Genomic DNA, 13,272 nt, shown 5'->3' on the forward strand with positions numbered 1-13,272 from the left:
ATTGCTTAATTAGCGTCGGGTGAAAGTATATTTACAAAGTGCTCAACACAGAGAGGGGGGTGATACAGTACTGTTTCGTTCTATGAAACCTCATCAGTGTGGTTAGACATACACCTTTCCCCAACCGTGGATCGAACCTACAACAGTCGCGATGAGAGTCGGCCATGGGACCAGTGCCGTTTATATTTCTCCTTGAGTGTGTGTTAAATCTACACACGCCCGTCGCAACAGTGTCATCAGTTTGTTTACAAACAAATTGATAATGGGTTTCGCTTAATTGCTTAAATAGGCGTCGGGAGAAAATATATTTATAAAGTGCTCAACCCAAAGGGGGTGGCTTATACTAAGGACGTTCCAAAATTAATGCCTACTGTACCATACATTAGGTAAGACCAAGAGGGATAGAAAGAGTTGTTCTACCTTAATGAATCAAAATTAGTGTCATATTTTATAAATACTGCCAGTAAAGTACATTTATTTTATCTACAACCCTTAATATTGTGAAGTGAATCTATGCTGTCTTACGTAAGTTATACGTTTTTTATGCAAACATACGCACCGAAAATAACCTATGTCAAGTGAGTTCAATATCAAGTTATAATTTCTATTATATATATATATATATATATATATATATATATATATATATATATATATATATATATATATATATATAATACAGACACACTTACAAACACAAACACGCACACACACATATATATATGTTTATACATATATATATATATATATATATATATATATATATATATATATATAATGCACACGCACTAACAGATACACACGCGTGCATATATTCAAATGTAGATATTATGGTATGTAAAAGATATTCGTATAAATAACCATTCTATATGAATACAGACACACACACACGCACACACACATATATACATACACACACACACACACATATATATATATATATATATACAATGCACACACACGAACAAATACACACATATATACATTTAAATATAAATATTGATAACAAACATTACATTGAGATAGCTCTTTATAGTAGAGCTATAAATATTCCTGTTATATATCGTTTCCCGGTGAACAGACACCGATTATTATTCTATTTTAAAAACGTCCAGCTTTATTTTATTTACTGTAGATACGTACAACTGTTTGGACCTTTTTTTTTAGAGCACTACGGATATTCATGCACTATAATCGTTTCCTGCTGGGGAAAAAAGAAAACGAAAACAAAAAACGCTTCAAGTTTTGGAGTTTTAAAAACAAGGGTCTTTACATTGGGAAGGACACGCTTTTAAAGATTTACTTTTCTAAATTTATCGCTCATAAAATTGTTTAGATACGACTATTATAATAGCCTATAGATTAAGATCCTAATTTTCTCTGATACTTTATTTTACAGCACACCATAAAAAAGATATAATGATAGAGTATATTATTTAAGTATCTGGAATTTAATCATATCAAATGAATGTTAAGTGGATTTTATCTTTTTCATTTATTTCACCTATTATTATAGAAATTAATTCCGCCTGAATTGTTACTAATGGAAATAATTTAAATCTTGCGTTAATAACATTAAATTGGCAACTATTATATAATCGTATGTAGTTTCGTATGTATATGATATTCGTATAAATAACTATACTATACGAATACAAACGCACACATACACACAGGCACACACACATACACACACACACACACACACACACACACATATATATATATATATATATATATATATATATATATATATATATATACCGCTTTACTGCGAATACACACTCATTCTTATGTTCATCTCAAAATAGTTCTGTTTTATTTAGTACTAGCTGGCATCCCGGCGTTTCCTGGTCGTACAATACGCTTCAACATGATATTTTAATTTATACAGATTGCGTATGGTTTATTATAAAAATAATCCTCTATTGATTACTATATATTAAGAGGAATATATATATATATATATATATATATATATATATATATATATATATATATATATATATATATATACTTAATTTACTCACATAAAATTGATATGCGAAAGTATAGATTTATGCGTACACTTTAAGTATTTACTTCAAAAGTGCTCAATACGTAGGTAGAGCTAGTTAGTAAGTTATAAAATGTATATGGCGATTAAGCTACACTGAATATTCCGCGTTTCATCCACTCTAGGATTCTTCAGGCGCAGTGGATGAAACGCGGAATATTCAATGTAGCTTAATCGCCATATACATTTTATAACTTACTATATATATATATATATATATATATATATATATATATATATATATATATATATATATATATATATATATATATAGAGAGAGAGAGAGAGAGAGAGAGAGAGAGAGAGAAATAGCTATAGATATAGATATTGTAAATAAAACGCTTTTGCGATTACATTTCGCTCGAAACTGTGTCAATCGCTTTATTGCAGATTGGTATAAAGAATATTTCACTCAATATACGTCACAAAAAATTATATATTATCATTAAAAGGACTGCTTTACGATTAGTTATATCTCAAACTTTTATTCAAACTCATATGGTATTCACGAAGTTATGACATTATTCTTTATCAAAGAATTTTCACTTTCCATGGCTTAATTATTGGTATGTTAATATGTTGTTTTAGGGCAGAATTACAATGTCTATTCATGAAAACTTTTTTTTATCATATTTTTCTCTCAAAGAATAATAAACAGACGTACCTCCTAGGTGCTTAACCTCAAATAAATGAATTATGTGTCGACACACATCCACCATTTTCTGAAATAACTTTAAAAAATACTTTCCTCCACAGAGCACCTTTTGAAGTAAATTCCCTTCCTCTCTCATAAACCGCTCGTTTCTATATTGATCAGAGATATTCGATGGAGAATACGTTGGCAAGCTCATGAGGGTTGCTCTAACGAAACCAGTAGATTCAAGGAAAGCTGCAGTTGCCCTAGTAGAATATGAAGGTGCATTGACATGCATAAATAGCATCTGAAAGCTACTTGACAATAGTAAGTCATCGAGCCATGGTGACAAATAAGTATCCACAAAGGAAATGTATGCATTTTTGGTAAGATCTGCATCCTTAGGCACTCAGAATTATCAAAAACAAATTATCCCCAATGATCCCTGTTTAAGACATGCTGCCTCTACGTTATTTTTTGGCAATGAACTCTGTAACAGACTAGAGTTCCGTCCGGGTTACAAACTCATCTCGACCGTCAAGTTTAGCACGGGCCTCATCAGCAAATAGAACACGTTGAAAATCTATTTTAATGTAATTCTGTGCCCAATCCATTTGCTTTTTTGCTATGTTGTATGCTCAATGAAGATCCTAGGAAACGTTTGATTTCTTTGCCATCTAATTCAACACGTTGCATCGGGCCTATCTGGATCTTGGAGCGAATCCAGCTCTTGCAAATATGAAAGCACTATTGGTGTTTGTGTTTTCGGTTGACTTCTCTATGAATTTTTCGAATATAACGATCTGAAAGGCTTCTCCTAGTGGTCTTGTTCACGAATGAAGCCAAGGTTCTTAGATCCCTTGCGAGCTCCGTGGCTAATCTTTGTTGGGAAATCCTTATGCGAGTCTAACAACACTCCTTTGTTTTTCGGTAATCTATTAATCGCCCGATTTTTTTTTTTGGGGGGGAGGGGTGTGGAATTCTTAGAGATATGCATTAAAACCATGCACAGCGTAAATTCCTTAGCAATAAATAAAATACCTTAACTTCATGAATATCGCATGAATTTAAACAAAATTTTAGAAAATAACTAATCTTAAAGCACACTTTTGATGATACAATTTGATTTTTGTGAAATATAATTAGTGAAATATTAATATTTTACTAATGTACAATAACGCGATTGACACCGTTTATATGTATATTAATTCGTTTTAGGTTCAAGAGCTCTATTTCTTTTAATATAGCAACAAAGAATACTTACAAAAAAGAGGAATTCGCCATATTCCAAGTTCCATAGTTTTATTGATCTTTAACAATCGTTGTTTCAGTTTGAAGAATTTCAATACATATTACAAAGCAGTTCCGTTTACATGAAACCATCAATATAATTATGTTAGTATCGAATCGTTTTACCGTATACTCATTTGAAACTTAGAAATTTTCGTTTGAAAATTGAATCACTACGATGAAAAATGAATCGTGGAAATAATTTGGAAACACTTCCTTCCTGTCATTTTGAAAGGTACTCACACACACAAACGCGCGTACACACACTCACACACACACACACACACACACACACACACACACACACACACACACACACATATATATGCATATAAAAATATTGTATAGATAGATAGATAGATAGTAAATAAGAAGAGCCATGCCCTGACAAATCCGCACGGTCAAGAGGGGAAGGGAAAATTATGTGTTGCTTAATTGTCATATATATTCTCAAACCTTACTTTATATTTATATATATATATATATATATATATATATATATATATATATATATATATGTGTGTGTGTGTGTGTGTGTGTTTGTGTGTGTGTGCGTGTGTGTGTATGTGTATATATACATATGGAACGTATTATATATATGTGAGTTATTTATATATATATATATATATATATGTGTGTGTGTGTGTGTGTGTGTGTGTGTGTGATAGAGTACTTTCCTTGTAGACCCCGAAACGGCTGAATATATTTTATTTAAAATTTACAGGACTTTAGTGTATAAGTCTAGGAGTGATCTTAGTTCAGTTTTCTCTTAAAATACTACCGATAATTATCGATAATCTATAAAAGAAACCGTTATTTTAATTTATCTATCATCGGTAAAACCATTTTTGCATGTCGTCACTTTTTTTTTTTTTTTTTTTTTTTTTTTGCGTCAAGTGTTTTTAGGTTCAACCCCCACACGTAAATTTCTTAATAGTTTTGAGTTAACTGGAACAATTTTATAAAATATATTTGTATAAAAGTAACAGTGGGTTCTCTAGAGTGCAATGTAGAATAACATATATTTTAGACTAAGTTACTGCATGAAGGCATGTGAAGCTTCCTCCCGGGCGACTTCACGGATTTCGATGACAATAAAAATATAGGCGTGTGAAATATTTGTTGATCACCATTCAACCCTGGGCAACGTCGGGTCTTCCTGGTAATATATATATATATATATATATATATATATATATATATATATATATATGTATATATATATATATATAGTGGAGATGGTAATTAATAAAAACTAGAAAAAAGTACACAATACTGTTGTAGAGCAAATATGCGTTTTATTTTTTATTACCGTATCTTTCTGTTAACTTTCATTATTGTTTCGGCTACACAGCCGTTTTTTTGGCCGTCTGTAGCGTCCTCAGCCTTTCTGTAAAAGTCTGAGAACGCTACAAACCGCCAAGAAAACGGCCGTGTAGCCGAAACAATAATGTAACTTAACAGAAAGATAACGTAATAAAAAATAAAACGTATATATATATATAATTATATATATATATATGTTTTATTTTTTATAACGTTATCTTTCTGTTGTTACATTATACACTACATTATATACTGTTATCATTCGAAACGGGAAAATGTAATATATATTAAATTCACACTGATAATATTTTAAAAACATATGAAGAAGGTATCCACGTGATACGTTTAATATCGGAAGCATATTAAACTACCCTCACCAGATGTTCTTAATAACACATTTGTAATGTTTTTATTTTTTTACCTTGGAATAAAAAGTTATTTGTCGATGAAAATAATGTTGATAAAACGAAATAGAGATATTTTAAGTTCGCAAAAAAACAAAACAAAAAAAAATCAAGAATAAAGATACAGTTTTTCGGTCGCGCAAAACAATTGAATTCAAAACACACGCCATGTTTTTTTAAACAATATTATAGCAATGCCCCCAAGATTTCGTATAGAGGTTCAAATTTAAACCAGAAGCGAAACAAAACATTTACACATGCATAATTAATAAACAACCTACAAGTTAATTAAATCTATTAGCGAATCCAGAGTTCGTTATATAATTTCCGAAATGAATATGACCTACAATGAAAACTAACTGCCACAAAACAGCTTTTCACATTTCTAAATAAATATCCGTAATTCCCATTAAAGTGATAATATTTTCTAATATTCATCTTCTTATATTTCAAACATTTATTATTATTATTATTATTATTATTATCATTATCATTATCATTATTATTATTATTATTATTATTTTTATTATTATTATTATTATTATTATTATCATCATCATCATCATCATCATCATCATCATCATCATCATCATCATTGTTGTTGCTGTTGTTGTTGTTGTTGTTATAATAATAATAATAATAATAATAATAATAATAATAATAATAATAATAATAATATAAAAAGTTTTTAAAAATTATTATCATTATTACCCTGTAGAAAAAAGTATTGGATTTAATTTACAAGATTTAGACACAGTAAATGAACCATACAATTACAACAACGAAACAAGTTCCATAACTCAATTTCTCTTAAAGCATGGGGATTCTTTTTTTCTATTGCATTATTTAAAGTTCCATGATGGGCACATTTATCGCGATGCACAACTAACTAGTTTTAAAATAGAAAACGCTTTACATGTGTTTTGCCACAACTATTTCATAAAGCCTGAAATTACATCACCATGCAATAGGAAATTAATCGTAATTAAAAAGCTTGACGATTATTAAAGGCTAACATTTTACCTATATAAATCCTTTTTCCTAACGCGAAACATTGTATGTATTCACTAACACAATTGCTCTATACATCAAAGATGAGCTATTCTTTATAGCTTAATGTATTTCTATTATCATACAATTCTAGAAGATTACACAATGTAAGTTAGATATCCAGAAATTTCTAAGCTCAAAATGACGTAGTTAGGAAACTGTAAGTTTTCTCTTCCAATTTTCAGATTTGTTTTATATTTCCTTTTGGTGAGTTGATTCTTACTATTTCTACTGATGAGGTAAGCACAAAATATAGTCACTGATTGATATAATAATTAAGTGATTGATTTTGTGCTCCGAAATAGGTACTGACAAGAATTGTAAGTGTCAACTGAATTAAAGGAATAAATTGTAAGCCAGTCAACATAATGAAATTTGGAATATAGACTTTTATTTATTCATAACATATATATATATATATGTATATATATGTATATATATACATATATATATATGAGTGTGTGTGTGTTTGTCTGTGGTTGTTTGTATTTGTGTATAGATTATATGACTAAGAACGTAATGATCCAGATGTAATGGAAATATAATTATTATGTTTTAATTGGCTGTTTTAATTAATTACATAGGGATGAATCGATGACATTTTATCAATAACAAGATTTTGCATACATAACAGGATCGATATACATGTTTTCGAAACTGTAATGCTAAAACATCTTAATAATGATCATTAAATGGTTAAAATGACATGAGCATCTACAAGTAAATACTGGCTATTTTATCTCGACAAACACAGTACATTACAATGCAGGTATTCTTATAGTACGAACCCCATATATATCACAAACCATTTTAGATCATCGTCGAAATTTAAAAAGCAAATAAAAAAGATGAAGACAAAGGAAAACGTTTCTAGGTAGCTATGAGATCTTTGTGTGAAGTTAAAAATCGATTGAACGTTTGCAAAAGTTTCCACGAAAATAATTTAGTCTTTAAATTATATAAGCTTGGTACAAAAATAATGTCGTTTTTTTACGTTGAGCTCTATATATAAAAAACGACATTATTTTTGCACCAACCTAATATTATGCTAAAAATGTTAAAATATTATTACTCAGTTAATAGACATAAATAACAGTGTGTGCATGCATATATATATATGAATATATATATATATATATATATATATATATGTATAAATGTATAAAATATTTTACTATTATTATATATACCACATAAAATATAACTAAACAAAATTCTCACAAATTATACAAAAAAATTAAAGCTCGAGTGATACACTCGAGAACTATTGGAAAACATTCATCAATTATATTCTAAATATTATTTTACGCACACACACACACACACACACACACACACACACACACACACACACACATATATATATATATATATATATATATATATATATATAGTAATTTATCAAATATATATGGCGATTAAGCTACACTGAATATTCTGCGTTTCATCCAACTATAGGATTCGTCAGGCTTATGCTATACTTTCGTATATTAAATTTATGTGAATAAATGAAGTAGTTATATATATACATATATATATATATATATACAGAGAGAGAAATATATATGTATATATATATATATATATATATATATATATATATATATATACATAGAGAGAAATAGAGAGAGAAAGAGAGAGAAAGAGAGAGACATACGAAGTCTTAACAAGCTTGGAGTAAAAAATGTAAAAGTAAAAACAAAGAATCAAATTTAAATCATCCCCCTAAAAACAAACAAATTTAACCTATCGCAGACTTAGCACTTGCATAATCTGATTCTAAAATGTCTACAATTACAAAAGAGAATTCTAACTATGTCCGAAAAAAAAACCCAAAAGACAACTGTACTAAAATTGTTAAATAGAAATAGATTTAGCTCTAGCATAAGCCGACTTCTAAAAATTTTATAATTATATAAGATATAAGTATATAAGGAAAACCTTAACTAAAATTTGTTTAATAGAAAAAGGGAATCATCATCAGCTTCCTACCATGAAGCTGTTTTGGAAATTTAAAAACAGGAAAGAATATATATATATATATATATATATATATATATATATATATATATATATATATATATATATATATATATATATATATATATATATATATATAAAGTTTGGGTAACAAAGTTATCGTAAGTTGCTCTAATAAATGTACAGTTTTAGTCTTTAAAAAACATCGTCAGGTGACAATAAGCATCTGGCCTTAATCGAGGTATTTTATTTAATGAAAAGGGAAACCAAAAAAAAAAAAAAACGAGTATGAAAAAAAGTAGAAAAAACATAGAAATAACAGAAAAAAGACAATGACGAAAAGAGAAAAATCGGTAACCATTTTCTTAAGATAAAAGCGTCTCGACATGCATGATTTATTTTTTTTAAATGGTAACGCTGGTTTAATCGGTTATAATGAAGGTGTCTTTCATTACCTAAATTATATCGGAACGACCACCGGTGCTATCTGTTCGAAAATAACGAATAAGCTAGGTGAAGGCCAAATATTTAAGTAGGTGAACGGAAAAAAACAGCGACGCTTTTTCAACAGTCTGCAAACTGTCTGCATTGTAACGCGTACAATATGTCCTTGCAGAGTTTATGCTAAATTTCGTTAAAGAATACCTTAGCTAAATTTGTTGATAAAAATTTACTGGGAAGTAAAATTAAGGATTTAATTTTAATATCTTATTGAAATTTATTATTTATTTATTATATTCCAATACCAACTAGTCAAAGATATATATATATATATATATATATATATATATATATATATATATATATATTATATATATATTATATATATATATATATATATAACAATCATAAAGAACGAAAATGGCGATATAAAACTATATACTAATATATATATTTATTTATTTATTCAATAAAGGTATACGTCATTTAGAGGTGTAGGATAAGTGAGGACTCTTTACACCATGGTACTTCGAAGGCCAATGCTTCTCATCAGAAGAGAAGAGAAGATGCTAGGTAACACAATAAAGATGTGATGTCTAGCGATAGTTAAATTAGGAGCGAAACAAAATATTGATGCATTTTGGGGGAACTACATGTATATCTGTATATAGGATGAGTAAAGCCTTTATTAAATAATGCAGGTAAGTGTGTAGCATATCTGTCATGGTGGATTTAATATATGTGGACTAAACTCTCGTGGAGGATAAAGTGTAAGTTAATTGAGTTTCATATGATTAAATAAGCACTTTCTATCAATTAATTATATTTTTCATAATGCCAAAGCTATACATCAGCAAACAGGGAATAAATTATCCCAACACTTGTTTAAACACTGCGGACTTTTGGTCTTAGCCGGAAAACGGACGAGTTTCTGCTGTAACTGTTTTACATGGAAATAACATTAATCGAAGCTCAGTCATTCATCTACCATGGAAATAGCGATATCGTTTGGGATATGTCATGTGAATCTACTAAGTTCTATAAAAACAACATTTAATGGATGCTAACAACCTTCACGTGATCCTTTCTCTACGCAACTGATTTTTGAAAGACATGGAGAAACTTAGGATTATGCATACAAATTTACGTTTTTTTTTTTTAATTGAAATTGGTGGAGAAGTATAATTTAATTTTGGACAAAGATTACATTAGATTTTTATTTTTTTTACTAATTATTTAAACGAGAAAGGTTAAATTTAAAACTTTGATATATTTTTAATTATTTCTGGTATTATTTTATTTTATTTATTGTTTTTTTTTTTTAGTTTATTTAATCGTGTGCGAGTTTTGGTCATAAAATAAGTTTCGCTATTTGTTCTGCTAAAAATAAAGATTCCTTAAAACACAGACGATCGGAAATGTGATTTTGTTAAATTCATTATTTGCTTTTGCACCGATTTTCTTAATTAATGCCGCTTCGATCGACTGTTCAATTAGCGGAATTATTATTATTTTTTTTTTTTTTACATACATTTTTTTTCTGTTTTAGATTTTCTATTTAAAATGAGGCTAACAAAATCCGTGTGACGACGTCACAACGGGAATAGACTGCGAATCAACGGCACGGATTCAGTTTCTTCCTATAATGGTGCGAACCAATACCAAAATTACAGTGTTTCAATTAAGCAATCATTAGAATATTTGAATAGTCATGAGAGTACTACTTTATTTTCGCTTTAATTTCGAGTTTCATATTTCGAAATCGTGGTACGCTAGTCAATTCTGCTGACTAAAACAGATATGCACAAAGGGCGCAGCTATTTTTGGCAGTACTCGCAATACTGAGAAACGAACAATATACTGTTATAAAATAACAAGACTTATCACCCCAAAACGGGCAAAGGTTACAGAACGTTCACTTAGAATGATGTATTGTAATATTGATAGTTGAATATGGTTATATTTGTTCTCATTTTTGCATTAAATACAAACAATATAAATCACTAATATTCGCCCGACTTGAACAGATACCATAACACTTGGTTTGTTGCACCTTATCATAACAAAGGTGTGTGCGAAATTTCGGTGGGATCGACTCAGTAGTTTCCGAGAAAATTGCTGGTTTAAATATAAAATTATACTGACGAATCACTATCAAACCTTATTAATCGTTGGCCGCGGATCCATCGGATACCAAATACCTAGTACGCTACACCTTATCATAGCAAAGGTTCATACAAACTTTCTTTTATTTCATCGACAAATACATTTATACAACATATAGCGTTGTCTTGTCTATAATGCTATATATATATATATATATATATGTGTGTGTGTGTGTGTGTGTGTGCGTATGTGTGTGTATGTGTGTGTATGCGTGTGTGTGTGTAAGAGAGAGAATGTGTGTATGAGAGAATGTGTGTGAGAGAATGTGGGTGTATGTCAGGAAACTTGACAGCCAATATACTCTACGAATTTTGGATCTAGAAACTAGAAATTTGCTATACATGTGGGAAAATTTTAATAGGTTTTTACCCAGAAAAAAAAACGGCTGCTAAGGGGTCAAAATTGACAAATTGGTACGGTAGGGTCATCGGATTTTCATCTGTTTATCAACGAATTCTGTTTCAGGAATGCTCATGTTCCAATCATTCAAACGATAGATTTCTTATGTTAAGAATAAGTAGGTTTGAAAACATTTTTTAAAGATTGTGCTAAGCTGGCCTAATGGTTATTGTATTTTACTCACTGTTTTTAGGTTTTGGTTTCGAACTCAGCTCGAGCATGTTTTCATTTACAAGAAGTGGACTATTTAGAAAAAACATAATACTCGCATGCATATGTCTCATTTTCTACATGTATTAAAATACAATATTTATGTGTATTTTTCGCCAGGGAAACGCCAGGCGATGTGCTAGTATATATATATATATATATATATATATATATATATATATATATATATATATACGTGTATTGTAAAGATGACGCATATTTGTTGTTTTGCATTTTGTTCTCTTTAAACCTGCAAATTTCTGCAACAACGGATGAAAATATAGTTATCTTAATGAGATTAGAATATATTCCTGAAGAAGGACACCTTTCACATTATAATTGAAACAAACCAAACAGAAACAAAAGGATAATCTTAAAAAAATGATTTTTGAAAAATTATCTTCCATAACCAAATCACGCTGTCCCTCCGTATTAGTATCGCCCACCCTCTCCATACTCGACACCCGATGACAATAGCAACTGCCACACATACAACAATAAGCGTGTCAACCACAAAGCCACAACTTCGTTGCCGTCAACGACACCTACCTTCTTTGTCGATATTATTATTATTATTATTATTATTATTATTATTATTATTATTAATATTATTATTATTATTATTATCATCATCATCATTATCATCATTATCATCATTATTATCATCATTATCATTATTATTATTATTATTATTATTATTAATTAATTTATTTATTTATTTGTTTATTTATTACTAGTAGTAGTTGTTTCAGTTTTTATATTCTTCAGCTCCTTGATCTCCCTATTCTCTTCCTTCCCTTTGTCTCCTTTTATTTATTTATCTGGTACTTTTGACCTTATAGCTCCCCATTTATTATTTCTTACTCACTTGGAATTCTCATACACGCCATTACAAGTTATCTCTAACTGGTTAAAATCCGGATGGCAAGTCTTCAAAACTTTGTGTTATGGTCTTCCAAGCCGATACTAATCAACGCACTCAGGGTTGTATAATCAACGAAAACGGTGTTAGCAAATGTATGCTATAAAAGTACATCCCCTTACTGATCCACATCTGATTCTGATCCACATCTGGCATCAATTGAAATGAATGGCTCTCGTCTTCAGGAGGCCTCAAGTTTTGACAAGCTTCTGGGCTGGACCATTACTCCTGATCTTAAATGGAACACGTACATCAAATCTGTTGCCAAGGCCGCTGGAAATATGGTGCGATCTTTCTATCGATCCGGTAGATATCTCACTGCTGATACGATTCTCTATCTATATAACAGCCAGGTACGTCCAATGATGGAATACTGTTGCCACATCTGGGCAGG

This window comes from Euprymna scolopes, chromosome 33 (genome assembly GCF_053919585.1).
Source record: "Euprymna scolopes isolate OS-2025 chromosome 33, ASM5391958v1, whole genome shotgun sequence".
NCBI classification, from domain to species: Eukaryota; Metazoa; Mollusca; class Cephalopoda; order Sepiida; family Sepiolidae; genus Euprymna; species Euprymna scolopes.